Genomic DNA, 14,330 nt, shown 5'->3' on the forward strand with positions numbered 1-14,330 from the left:
TCGCGACGATTTTCGATGTTTCGATTTCGATGGACGATGATACGAATACGATAGAGTTCCTAGTCAAATTACTTTCAGTCCCAATCACTATATCTACATACAAGCATCTACAATTCACGTTTCGATGTCGGTTTCGATTGAGTTTGATTGCTTTTCGAGTTTCGATTTGATTTTCGATTGATTCAATTGAATACCATACCAAACATATAAGTAAACACGCACAAGTAACACATAAGGCACACACACACGTATAACAATACCAGAGTTCACATAATTCGAGTCTCGAGTTTGATTGATGAATCGATTAGCTTGATTATTGATTGATTAACTTTATCGCATTGTTACTTCCTACTATTCACAGTCGTAAATTGGTCGCATTGATTAAACATTCGATTACTTCGATTCTTTCTGATTACAACACTTACTCCACATAATACAAAAAGTAAAAAGAAACATTAACAGTCAAAGTTGACTTGGACTTTGACTTTGACTTTGACATTCGAAAACACGGGGTGTTACAGCCTCCCCTTGTTTAGGGAATTTCGTCCCGAAATTAGGCTCGAAGCTGCACATCACCGTGAGTCGTTTACCAATTTGACGTTTCAGATCTTTATTCAAACAGTCATGGGTACTTGGCCTTCATGTCGCTTTCGAGTTCCCAAGTGAACTCCGCGCCTCGTTTGCCCTCCCATCGGACCTTCACGATAGGGATGCGTGAGCGCCTGAGTTGCTTGGTTTGGCGATCCATGATTTCGACAGGCTTTTCCACGAAGTGCAAGGTTTCTTTGACCTGAAGATCGTCGAGTGGTGCGATTAGGTCATGATCAGCAAGGCATTTTTGGAGGTTAGAGACGTGGAAAGTCGGGTGGACGTTATTGAGTTCCTCCGGTAGTTCGAGTCTGTAGGCGACTTTTCCGATCCTTTCCAGAATCCTAGAAGGTCCAACATATCGAGGCACTAGTTTCCCTTTCTTGCCGAATCTGACTACACCCTTCCAAGGGGACACCTTTAGGAGTACGTAGTCGCCAACGTCAAATTCAAGGGGCTTGCGTCTTCTATCGGCGTAACTTTTCTGTCTGTTCCGAGCTTTCACCATGTTGTCTCGAATCTGGTGGATTTTGTCAGTCGTTTCTTGTAGAATCTCGGGACCTGTTAGTTGCGAGTGACCGATCTCGTGCCATACAATAGGCGATCGACATCTTCTACCATACAAAGCCTCGAAAGGTGCCATTTGTATGCTGGCATGATAGCTGTTATTGTACGAGAATTCCACCAATGGCAGGTGTTTGTTCCAACTACCCCCAAAATCTATGACACACGCTCGGAGCATGTCTTCAAGAGTACCGATCGTTCTTTCAGTCTGTCCGTCGGTTTGAGGATGGAATGCAGTACTCAGATTAAGCGACGTACCAAGGGCCGCTTGAAACGTTTCCCACAATCGCGAAGTGAACCGAGCGTCACGGTCTGAAATGATGTCCCGGGGCGTACCATGATTACAAATGATCTCGTCGGTGTAGATTTGGGCTAGTCGCTCCACCTTGTAGTCTTCTCGTATTGGCAAAAAGTGGGCTGATTTCGTTAGACGATCGACTATAACCCAAATACTGTCGTGACCTGATGGCGTGGGCGGGAGTTTCGTTATGAAGTCCATAGCTATACTCTCCCACTTCCATATAGGTATCGACGGTTGTTCGAGCAAGCCAGAAGGTCTTTGATGTTCAGCCTTGACTCTTGCGCAAGTTAGACAACTTCCAACGTAGAGGGCGATATCTCGTTTCATGCCCGGCCACCAGTACTTATAGCGAAGGTCCTGGTACATCTTATCTGCACCGGGATGAATAGAATACCGGGATTTGTGGGCTTCATTCATGATAATCTTTCGCAATTCGGTCCGCTTAGGGGTCCAAATTCGGTCCAGATAGTAGAATATCCCATCGGATTTGCTTACTAACTGAGCTCCATCGTGAAAGATCCTCTCTTTCTTCAATGTACGCTCGTTAAAGCAAGCATGTTGAGCTTCGCGGATAAGGGTTTCGAGATTGTGCTGGGCTTGGATGTTTCGGGTACTGAGCACGTAACTCTTTCTGCTGAGCGCGTCGGCAACCACATTCGCCTTCCCTGTGTGATAACGAATATCATAGTCATAATCGTTGAGAAGTTCTACCCATCGGCGTTGACGCATATTAAGCTCTCTCTGATTAAAGATGTGTTGTAAACTCCTGTGATTAGTGTAGATCGTACACCTAGTGCCATACAGGTAGTGTCGCCAAATCTTCAATGCAAAGACAACCGCGCCTAGCTCGAGGTCATGGGTTGTATAGTTCTTCTCGTGGATCTTGAGCTGTCGAGATGCGTAAGCTATAACCTTGTCCCGTTGCATGAGGACACAGCCAGGACCAAGGTTAGAAGCATCACAGTAGACAATGAAATTGTCGCTTCCGTCGGGTAGCGTAAGAATCGGAGCGTTGCACAGCATATGCTTGAGGGTTTGAAAAGCGGTCTCTTGTGCGTTTCCCCACACAAAAGGCTTGTCTTTATGAGTAAGAGCGGTAAGTGGCACAGCGATCTTGGAGAATCCTTCAATGAATCGTCGATAATAGCCCGCTAGTCCGAGAAAAGAACGAACTTCTGACGGGTTCTTAGGCGTAATCCAGCTTTTGACGGCTTCAATCTTCGCGGGGTTGACATGGATACCCTGACTATTCACGATGTGACCCAGAAACTGAACCTCCTCCAACCAGAATTCGCACTTGGAGAATTTGGCGTAGAGTCGGTTCCCTGGAGTAACTCGAGAACCAAACGTAGATGTTGCGCGTGTTCGACTTTCGTTTTGGAATATATCAAGACATCGTCGATGAACACGATGACGAAACGGTCAAGATAAGGCTTACACACGCGATTCATCAGGTCAATGAAAACTGTGGGTGCGTTGGTTAGACCAAAGGGCATAACAACAAATTCGTAATGGCCATAACGGGTTCGAAAAGCAGTTTTAGGAATGTCTTCCTCTTGAATCCGTAGCTGATGATATCCTGAACGTAGATCGATCTTAGAGAAACATGATGCACCTTGTAACTGATCAAACAAATCGTCAATTCGGGGCAAGGGGTATCGGTTCTTGATGGTTAGCTTATTCAATTCCCGATAGTCGATGCACATCCGGAACGATCCGTCATTCTTTTTGTCGAAAAGGACTGGCGCGCCCAAGGAGAGGTGCTTGGGCGAATAAAGCCTTTTTCGAGTAATTCCTGGAGTTGATTCGAGAGTTCCCTCATTTCGGATGGTGCGAGTCGGTAAGGGGCTTTGGCAACGGGGTTAGCTCCAGGAATGAGGTCGATGCGAAAATCGATATCACGACTTGGTGGTAGTCCGGGAAGATCATCAGGGAACACCTGAGGAAATTCACGAACCACTGGGACATCCTTGACTTCAACTTTCTTTTTCTTTTCCTTCTTCGCTACTACAATGTTGGCCAAGAAAGCTCGGTATTCCTTGCGGAGATACTTGCTGGCTTGAATACAAGACATGAGCTTGAGACCTTTCGACGTTGTTTCACCGTACACACACAATAGATCACCATTCGCGAGCGAGAATCGAATCATCTTTTCAAAGCACACAACTTCAGCATGGTTTTCGCGAAGAAAGTCCATGCCTATTATGACATCAAAGCTTACGAGTTGCATTGGAATAAGGTCGATTGGAAAGATGTGATTGTTGAGTTCGAGAGTACAATCACGGAGTACAGAATTAACGGCAATAGTTCTTCCCGTAGCGACTTCGACTTCGAATGACGAGGACAGATAAGAGCGCTTACGACTAAGGAGCTTCTCGAATTCAAACGACACAAAGCAGTTATCGGCTTCAGTATCAAACAAACATGATGCATAAATACCATTCACAAGAAACGTACCATTAACCACGTTGTTATCCGCCTGAGCCTGACGGGCATTGGTGTTGAAGGTTCGGGCATGGGCTGCTTGCTGCTGTTGCTGAGGCTGCTGATGTTGCTGTTGCTGCTGGGGCTCTTGCTTAACCACCCTGTTCGGGCACCTGTTTGCAAAGTGGCTAGGGTCACCACATGCAAAGCAGACTCGAGCATTGGCTGTTGGTGCTTGAGCTGCTTGTTGGCCTTGAGGGGCAGGGAGTAGAGCTTGGTTGACAGTGGCTTGAACTGGGGCTTGACGGGGACCATAGCGACAGTTCGCAGTGAAATGACCGTAAAGGTTGCAGTGAGCGCAAAAACGACAGGCTAGACCCACCGGCTGATGATATGAACACGTTGGGCAGAGTGGGTGAGGGCCTGTGTATGCACGCTTCGTTGGCGGTGCATTGATCACTGGAGCTGAGCGGTGCTGTTGCTGCTGTTGAGCTGGTACAGCTTGTAGAGGAGCAGCAGCGGTTGTCACAGCACAGTTCTTGTTGCTGGAGCTATTGTTGTTATGCTTCTTCTTTCTCCTCGATGACTTGGAGGATTGAGCAGATGAGTCGGTGGGTGCTGCGGTGGCTTGGTGCAGAGACTTGGTTTGCTTATCCCAAAAACCAGACTTTACTCGCTTGTCATTGATCTCTGCGGCGAGTAGGTAGGTTTCTTCGATCGTTGCGGGCTTGGCGGCGTGAACAAAGTCGGCTACACAGTCGGGCAGGGCTCGAATGTACTTCTTGATAGCTTGATCTGAGGTCTTGACTTGATCGGGACATATGATACTAAGCTGCTTGAAGCGAGCAGTGAGAGCAGCGTTGTCTCCATCCTTCTGCTTGATTACCCAGAACTCGTCCTCCAGCTTTTGGCGCTCATGAGGAGGGCAGAATTCGTCGATCATAATTGCCTTCAACTCCTCCCATGTTAGCTCGTAAGATGCATCATTTCCGCGCTTGTTTCGTTCGGCCGTCCACCAGTCTAGAGCACGGGACTGGAAGACGCCTGTAGCATTGAGAGTGCGGAGATGTTTAGGACATCCGCTCTGGCGCAGAGTGACTTCGACTGAGTCGAACCAGTGAAACATGGCTATAGGACCATCTTCGCCAGTGAAATCTTTTGGTCCGCATGCTTTGAACTGCTTGAAGCTGAAAGCAACCTTGCTTGAATCCTTAGGGTTTTCAGCTCGGGATTCCTCAGACGTTTTGCTGGCATTTTCATACACCTCACTCACGGCTTTCGCCACTTGTTTGGAGATGATAGCAGCGAGGCGTCGGTCTCTCTTTTCTTGGCGAGTCAGACGGTGTCGGGATCCAGACGACGACATGGTCTGCAATAGACATCGTCACAGGACTCAACACAACGAAGTCGAATCTCACCTCACACGTCTAGACTATTAAAGCTTAGAATCACGTCGAATCACGTAACATATAAACACAGATTCACAGATATACCTAATCATGGAGCACAGAAGCACATAGAGCACAAAGGTCACAAAAGCACATAAGCACGTAGAGCACAAAACACAGAAACGCATAAGTACCTAGGTATTTAATCACAGAAGCAGTCAGAAGACAGAAACCTATCCTTCAAAGCTCGCGTGCCGTTCGTATATAGTGATCGCGTATAGTATATCGAATAGTACCATGTAATCGTATAGCTTATTGAGTATAGTATAGCGTATATCGTAGCATGGTATCGTCTAGAATTGCAGCGACTTGTTAGCGTGTTGAGGTAGATTAGCAGATGCGAGTCATGTGTGTTGATCGAAATGGCAGCAAAATCGAATAATATCCAAAATATAAACACGTAAACAGCTAAAGCACACAAAAACACATAAAATCAACGTGTTATCAGAGTACACGGTTGTGGTTCTCAGAATCAAAACGCATAAAATCGAGAGGTAGATCGTCTGCGGCTACTAGACATCGAATACCCAAAGCGATTCGACTATTCGCAACGGACTTGTTGTCACTTTCAACGTTCGGGCTCGTGTCCTTGCCTCGATTCTTAGGCATTGAACACGTATTCCCTAGGTCATACTTTGTGAGTTCAGGTCGTTGGAGTCCATCGAGGCCTTGGTGAGATAAACAAAGTCCAGAACAAACTGCCAAGGTTAGGGTTTCACCCCTTGGCTTAGCAATTTCTTCCTTGTTTTAAGAAAATTTAAGGAGAATTTTCATCAAAATGAGGGTTTCACTCTTGATTCGGTATAATTCTCCTTATGTGTAACTGAAAATATTAGGATAAGCGTGAGTAAATGGATAAAATCATCGTTAGTCAGTCAATTTAGTCGGGAGTTTGCGGTTTTCACACCTATTCCTGACTGAATCGCCTGACTTTAATTGAAAATTCGAGTGTAGTGATAGTGAAGAATTGCAGAATAAGGCACATAAACTGGGTCTGTTGGTTCCTAACTATAGTCTAGGTCTCTAAGACAGCGACCCGGACTAGGTCGTGTCTAACCTAATTTCCTATAGTTATGGCTCTGATACCAATCTGTCACACCCCAACGGATGGCGGAATAATCGGGGCGCGGCACTGAGCGAAACAGATTGTTTAAAGAAATTCCATAACAACTATTATTACCGAATAGTTTAAATATCACGTCCCATACCGTGACCCATAAGATAAGTTTAGTTATTACAGACATAGATATCCTCCAAACAAAACATGTTCCGACAACTCAGATTTAAATACATAAATATAAATTGTCTTGGTTTCTAGACTCTTTCCTAGCCTCAATTTCACAGCAGGAAGAGCAAGTAAGCATTCTAAACACCTGTCACATACGTTAAAATAAAGTCAATACATATAATGTAAAGGTGAGCATACAAGTTTGATAATAGCATATAGAGTTTGAATAGTTTACGCATAACCAGCACGTACACAGAGGAAAACGAAGCATGTTAATTATCGACATGGATCTATCGATACCAATGACTGCGGGTTGACCGTCCGAGACGGTTCGCAATACATGATTACCACCGTAATCCATGCAAGTAATTGTCCTTAACAACCCCCGTATAAACGGGTGCTGAGTCCAAACTATAGTACTACGTCGTTAAGGCAGGTAGACAGCATTCCACGTGTAAACACAATCAACAAGCATTCATTAAGTCATGTAATACATGCATATTGGTTACCGTTCAAATAGTTTGAGTAGTGTGATCGATTGTATTTTGATATAAGCAACGTATGTAACACCCAAAAGTGATAAAAGCAAAAAGGGATCGAGTATACTCACAGTGATTGATTATGGATTGAAGGGAGCGCTGAGAGTAGGGTTAGCCTGAATAGTTCGATAGCACGACAATGAGTAACGTGGAAATGTAAACAAATGTGGATGGATCGAATAGGCTGGTCGATCGAACGGCAGGTTCGATCGAACGGGCTGTTCGATCGGCTGGTATGTCCGTTGAACAGTCCTGTTCGATCGGCCGGTAGGCTCGATCGGCTGGGCCATTCGAGTGGATTGTTTCTTCCTCTGGTGTGTTTGTGTATGATGGTTTGAACTTTTGAAGTTTTCGTTGTAGTATATGAGAACACAAAAATGTCCTTACCTTTCGGGTCGATCGATCGAACGGTCCGTTCGATCGGCCGGCTTAACCGATCGGCTGGGAACCTTAGAAGTGATTCTCAACAGGATATCGCTCGATCGAACAGACTGTTCGATCGGCTGGCATTCCCTACTACGAACGAGTTGTAAAATCAATTGAGTGTTGAAGCATAGTATCTCATGATCCGAAGAGTAATGTTTACCAATCGAGTAACATATTCGATCGAACACCACTTCGTCAATACCATACCTCAGGAAGTTTGAAAAGCGAGACGCCATGTGCTAGCCGATCGGCTGGCCCGGTCGATCGGCTGGCATGTCCGATCGGCTGGGCTGTTCGAACAGCCTAGCCGTTCGGCCAGCAAGTCTGACCTGGTCGGCCTTTCGTCTAACTCTTGGCTGTTTAATTACTTGCTGTCATATCGAGGTAGTTTAATAACGAGTTGAACTATGATATCCTCCGTTCCTACTCGTTTCTTCGGCTCGGGCAGGAATCACCCAGGTCCGCCCGGTGAACGGTTCGGAACGTCGGTTTAGAGTTTAACCCATCGTCGGTGAACCTTGTATATAGAATCCGAATCTTGAACCTCTTAACTGTTAGAATGATTAGTTAGCCGGTTCAAGCTCCGTTTCTACCGGTTTTAAGGTTTCGAGTGTAGAAGGTTGAAGAAAGTTGGAAATTATTCACAAAACTGTTAAGATTCTTACAAATCTTATTTTGTTTATATGGAAACCGGTCAGATCTAAGCTATTCATGGTTGAATGAGGCCAAAGTTTGGTGTTCTTCAAGAACACCATGATGACATCACCCAAGAACACTTAGATCTTGGTGATTTCACGGTTAGAAATCGAGTTTTGAAAGATAGAAAGGTGTAGAATCATGCAATGATCAAAATCGTACAAGAATTAGAGTGAAAACTTACCGGAGTTGAGAGAAATCTGAGAAAAGGTGAAGAAGAAGGCTGGTTCGGTCAGAGCTTTCCAAAAATAGAAAGTGTGACAATGACAGCCCTATTTATAGGCTCCCAAAGAGGAAAGTGGCAGCCGATCGGCCAGGAGCTCCGATCGAATGGACTGCTCGATCGGCTAGGAAGATGCTAGCCGATCGGCTGGCCTGTTCGATCAGGGTGCCTCCTGTTCGATCCGCGACCCACTTTGAGTATTTCGCGACGATTTTCGATGTTTCGATTTCGATGGACGATGATACGAATACGATAGAGTTCCTAGTCAAATTACTTTCAATCCCAATCACTATATCTACATACAAGCATCTACATTTCACGTTTCGATGTCGGTTTCGATTGAGTTTGATTGCTTTTCGAGTTTCGATTTGATTTTCGATTGATTCACTTGAATACCATACCAAACATATAAGTAAACACGCACAAGTAACACATAAGGCACACACACACGTATAACAATACCAGAGTTCACATAATTCGAGTCTCGAGCTTGATTGATGAATCGATTAGCTTGATTATTGATTGATTAACTTTATCGCATTATTACTTCCTACTATTCACAGTCGTAAATCGGTCGCATTGATTAAACATTCGATTACTTCGATTCTTTCTGATTACAACACTTACTCCACATAATACAAAAAGTAAAAAGAAACATTAACAGTCAAAGTTGACTTGGACTTTGACTTTGACATTCGAAAACACGGGGTGTTACAGCCAACATTCCACAATCTCAATATTCTAGAAAGTTATTAGTGTAATCTCAGATTACTACTCAATCCATAGCTGCATTACGTAGATTACTAATTGGTTGATTAGTGTAATCTCAGATTACTAATCAATCGACCTTGGTGAGCATATAGTTTATTGTTGATGAATGTAAACTGCTTGATTTACTGAATGTATGAAACATTGATATATAACCTTTTTCATATGGCCAATGATGAGTGCAATATGTTGATGATTGTAATATGTTTTAACAAGTTCATGGTTGATGAGTGTAATGTGTTTCGTTTAATGCATGTTATAAACATTGATATGGATCATGTTAGATATTTCTTGATTAATTTGTTTTAATCGTTTGATTTTTTGGCCATTCAATATAATGAAATATGTGTATTTAAATATTTATAGTTACCATTAATATCACCGTACATTGATATTGTACATTTTGCAGCTCGGTTTATAATTTTACCTTCGATCTTTCTAAAGTCTGAATAGTATGGCTGGCAAGAGTGGAAGACTTTAGGGTTGGCAGACAGGCAAAAGAGTGGGAAACTCTTGATTAAAAAATTTAAATTGCCATTTATGTTGACATTTTAAATTTGAAAATGAATAAAGATGCTCTGCCAGAATCATTTGATCAATGAAATAGAGTTATTAAGAATTCATTTTTAATCTATTATATATAATAAATGAGAAGTTTTGGCCTGATGTGGCAGCTTCTTAGAGCTTCTCACAATGGGTTTTGGCGGGAAACTTCACGGCTAAAGATATGGGACGCGGAGCATGATTTGAGCAACCCGACCCGTTATATTTAGATATAAATTCCTCTAAAAACACGCTTTCTTTTTCTAAACCCTAGATCTTCATCTTCTTCTTCTTCTGATGTACTCTTCCTCTTTTCTTCTGATCCAGATGATTCAAGCTTCAATAATCAGGTAAGAAATCTTCTTTTGCTAATTGTTAATCCTTTTGTTCATCTGTTCGACGTTATATCTTTCTTTCCGTCTTTCTTTTCTCTCTCCAAACCCTAGGTCGTCTCCAGAATTCCAGCCATCACTCTCATCGGGATTTCTCATATCTCTGTCGGTTAAACCTTTGAATCAGGTTCGTAGATTTGCGCCCTATTTCACAGATTCAGATTTTTTTGTTTCCAATTTATAGCTTATTCGATCTGTTCTATTGAATCAGTTACTGGAATTGTTTAATTAGTTTGTTTTTAAAGGATGGAATCTACATACAAAACAATGATTCACGCATATGTTTGGAAGATATAAGAACTTCAAGGCCGTTTTGTTTTAACAATTAGAATGAAGAATAGCAGTTGGAAGCATTATTTTTTTAGGGTTTAATTTGTATGTGTTTGTTTGTTCTGTTGCAGACGAGTCAGACAAAGTTGATGAAGATTCGGCAAAAGGTGATTATGATTACACACTAATAGATTCAACATTTTTTTTGTTTGTTCAGTGCATATTAAAGATGATTATGATTACACACTAATAGGTTTGAGACACATTGGATTTTTCAGGTGAATATGTGAAAGAATACATTGAAGTTTCAAATCTCACTTTGTCATTGGAGAATGTTGGGATAGATTTGCTTACGGGGGCGGTGATCTATGCTTTGTCATTGGAGAATAATGGTACATTTAATGTTTTCTATTGGGACTGAAATATTGAAACTTAACATGTGATATCTGTATTTTAGAGCATAAAATTAGGGTGTGGGTGGGAAGAAAGTGATTGCTATAAGCCATTAGGTGGTGTATTCAAGACTCTTTGTGATGGTTCATTGGCATATGATGGTGGTTAGGCTCTGCAAATAGTGAAATTAAGGAGAAATCCTCATCTTCTGGTTGTCTTTGTTGAGGATATAAGCTCGACTTTATAAGTCAACACATATCTCCTTTCTATGTGAATGGAGTAATTTGTTTAAAAAAAAACCAAAAAAGACAGAAGATTATTAATGTTATTTCATGATATTTTGACAAACCTGTTACTTTAATTTAAAAAAATCACAATATTGATGTTAACATAGAGCGACCGAAGAGGAGGAGAAGAAGAGCTATTGTCTGTCGTCACTTTGTTTACAACTAAACCCCATATCGATCCTATTCGCGATGGCCATGCCTTTAACGGTGAGCCCTAACTCGATTTCTCAAAATTGATAAACTATAAATGAATAATCATTTGATATAAATGGGAAGATGATAGATAAACTGACTGACTGGTTTATTGAGCTAACTTTTTTGTTGATTGTTTTTGTAAAACTTTAATTTTATTCTGTATACTCAATCTTCTTTCTCTGATTTTGGCAGGTGCCAATACCTAATTTTGGTCCTCATAATCAAATCTCTGAACCTCAGTTGCAATCATTAGAACCACTTTGAGGTACGCTTACTTGAAGACTGTTTTACAATTATTATAACACTTATCTTTTTAGTGTGATGAGGACTTATTTTTCATGATTTCTTTTTTGCTTTTGTGTTATTTTTAATTAGTTAAAGCAAAATGGTAGTGTCTTTCATACGACAGTAATGGTAAATGAGATTGATTGGCAAAGGAATCAAACCTCCTTCTATAGGTAAGTGCTTCCATTCCTAAGTGTTGGACTAGGATACTTTGTAGCGCCCAATGGAATTGGATCTTAATTATGTTATTGATTATACAAGTTATTGAACTTCACGCCACATTAACATAGGAGAAATTTGAACGATTGTTGTTTATATAACTAGGCTGTTAATTTATACCCATAATTCTACTTGGTGCAAATGCACTTTAAGTATGCACTGCTCTTTTATAGGGGTGTTCATGGGTATAACCTTAAGCCAAACCGTTAGTAACGGTCCAAACCGTTAGTAACGGTTTTTGAGCACCGAAAACCGAATCGTTGATAAAAATGAAAGAGGTTTTACAAAATAATAACCTAGACAAAATAATCATGGTTTGGGCGTACTGGTTTCACGGTTATGTTTGCGTTCATGGTTCAACACTTCAACTGCACTTAGGTTTTCTTTGGAAATGAGTGCTTTTGATGTTAGATTAAGATGCCAAAATTATCAAAACATGTTGATTTTGATACTTCATGGTATATTTTCATCGTATTGATGGAACAGACAAGAAGTGTATATAAAACAATACAAAGAAGATACAGAAATAATAGAACTCGTAAGGATGTAGCCTGCTTGCAGGTAGACTCGAATTTCCTTTTATTTTAGAGCTTTTATATTGATGTGTCATTTAATAACCTTTTATTATTCCATTGGCACTAGACTGTATATAAGGTAGTTACTTTGAAGACAATGAACATTTGAAGCTGGAATATGACTTTCTGCTTTCATAGACCAAATTTTATCATATAGTGGTTGTTTTCATGATGAAATATCCTTATTGAATAATGTTTTTCGTTAAATCACAAATTATTAGTTTTCTATATATATATATATATATATATATATATATTGTCTTCTCTGTTGTGATGTGTAGAACAATTTTGTATTCCCTTTCACTATTGTCTTCTCTGTTATGGTCCCACCTCCAGGAAAATGCAACTTGGATATTGTTCACATTTTATAACTTTAAGAGAAATAGACATGTCTAAAGTTTTTTTTTTATCTACATCATAAACTCAACTCAAATGTTTTTTGGTAAACTCATTTAGTAATATTATTTATACATCACGATACAAAGTAACTCAAATGTTTCTTGGTAAATTCATTTAATAATCTATTATATATAATCGAGCTATTTTATAGCTATATTTAACTGATATTTATATTTAAAAAATAAACAAAGTGTTACTATTCTCGCTATCCTTCGCTACAACCCAAATATGCAATTGTAGATTGGCAGACCAACTCTGTATGGGTTGGCCGCAAAGGAATAGTATGGAGTTAGAAGAAATGTTGAAGGATGAACTTGAGCTCAAAATGGCTTTTTCATGTTGCCCCACTCTCAATGATATATGGATGTCACTTTGTTTATGATTTATGAAGTGAATGATATTAAATTTTAGGTGTTTGTTAAATCAAAGAGGACTTGCATCTATAACATTGGATGTGGCAAGGCGTTCTACACCAGCCGGACTGCGCTCATGTTACTTTTAGTAAATTATTAATGTAACATTATTTGTCTTTTTCTTGATATTTTTGTACATAGTTTATAAAGAAAACTTCATACTTAATACCTAATGATGCAATTCATTTTGTTACTAATTTATGTCATGTCACTTTATTTGTATTACTTTTATTGATACATTTATGATTAATGTAACTTAAATTTTCCTACCCGGGTTGGCCTAATTGAAGAAACATAAAATACCCAATTCAAAATGAAATATGGTAATTCCTTTATAAATGTTAATGTTGATTCTTTATATATTCTGTATTTTATAATTCAAAATTGAATTAAGTCATTATAAGTTAGTCAACCGTAATATTGGTTTGTTAATGGAATTTAGATTTACATTTTTATGAACGGATTTTTTAAGTAATTAATTCTCTAACTAATCGGCCATCTATTAATTAATAATTCAATAATTACCAATGTTTTAATATCCGGTTTTTATACCGTATCGGATTTGGCTCAATAACGGGTTAACCGGGTGTATCGGACGGTTAACCGGGGGTACCAGGCGGTTTAACCGGTTTTACCGAATGGTTCAACCGGTACAACCGGCCGGTTTGAACCGGTTTTTAAAACATTGATAATTCGAAAAAATATGTTTTTGTAAAAGTCACTGAAATATTTGTTATAAATAATTCAAAATATAAAAATCACATCTTTATATTATTGCTAAGATATTGATGGTTCAACATTTTGAAAAAGTGGAATATTTGCAATAACTTTGAACAAATATTTCAATGGATTAATTAATTATATTAAATAGTAATAACCATTTAAATCGATGGATATGGTCTAAACTGAATTTATGTTTCAAGCCCATTTTCATTTTACTTTTATAAATTAGGTTATCAACCTATATGTTATACTCATTAATCCATTATATGTTTCATTCCTTCATACAATCCTTTATATTCCTTTTGAAATGCTACTCTTTGAGATTTTAACCAACCTAAATGTTATATCAATTCATCATTTCAAATGTGTATCCAGAGAATGACGAGACGGGCTATCATCCTTTCATCTTGGTCTGAATCATTCTACATACG

General features: G+C 40.0%; 1 long non-coding RNA gene across 3 annotated transcripts; it reads left to right on the plus strand.

Annotated features, from left to right (window-relative positions):
• Nucleotides 1-9,969: 9,969 nt before the first annotated feature.
• On the plus strand, nt 9,970-13,373 carry LOC110941351. 3 transcript variants are annotated; one of them, XR_002594039.2, is made up of 8 exons: nt 9,970-10,098; nt 10,195-10,267; nt 10,542-10,577; nt 10,689-10,802; nt 11,198-11,297; nt 11,478-11,550; nt 11,661-11,743; nt 13,175-13,373. It is a non-coding gene; the product is annotated as an uncharacterized LOC110941351 (long non-coding RNA). The 3 variants fall into 3 exon arrangements; XR_002594037.2 differs by having other exon boundaries at nt 9,974-10,098; nt 11,661-13,373; XR_002594038.2 differs by lacking the exon at nt 11,198-11,297 and having other exon boundaries at nt 9,975-10,098; nt 11,661-13,373.
• Nucleotides 13,374-14,330: the final 957 nt, after the last annotated feature.

Source organism: Helianthus annuus, chromosome 3 (assembly GCF_002127325.2).
Source record: "Helianthus annuus cultivar XRQ/B chromosome 3, HanXRQr2.0-SUNRISE, whole genome shotgun sequence".
NCBI classification, from domain to species: Eukaryota; Viridiplantae; Streptophyta; class Magnoliopsida; order Asterales; family Asteraceae; genus Helianthus; species Helianthus annuus.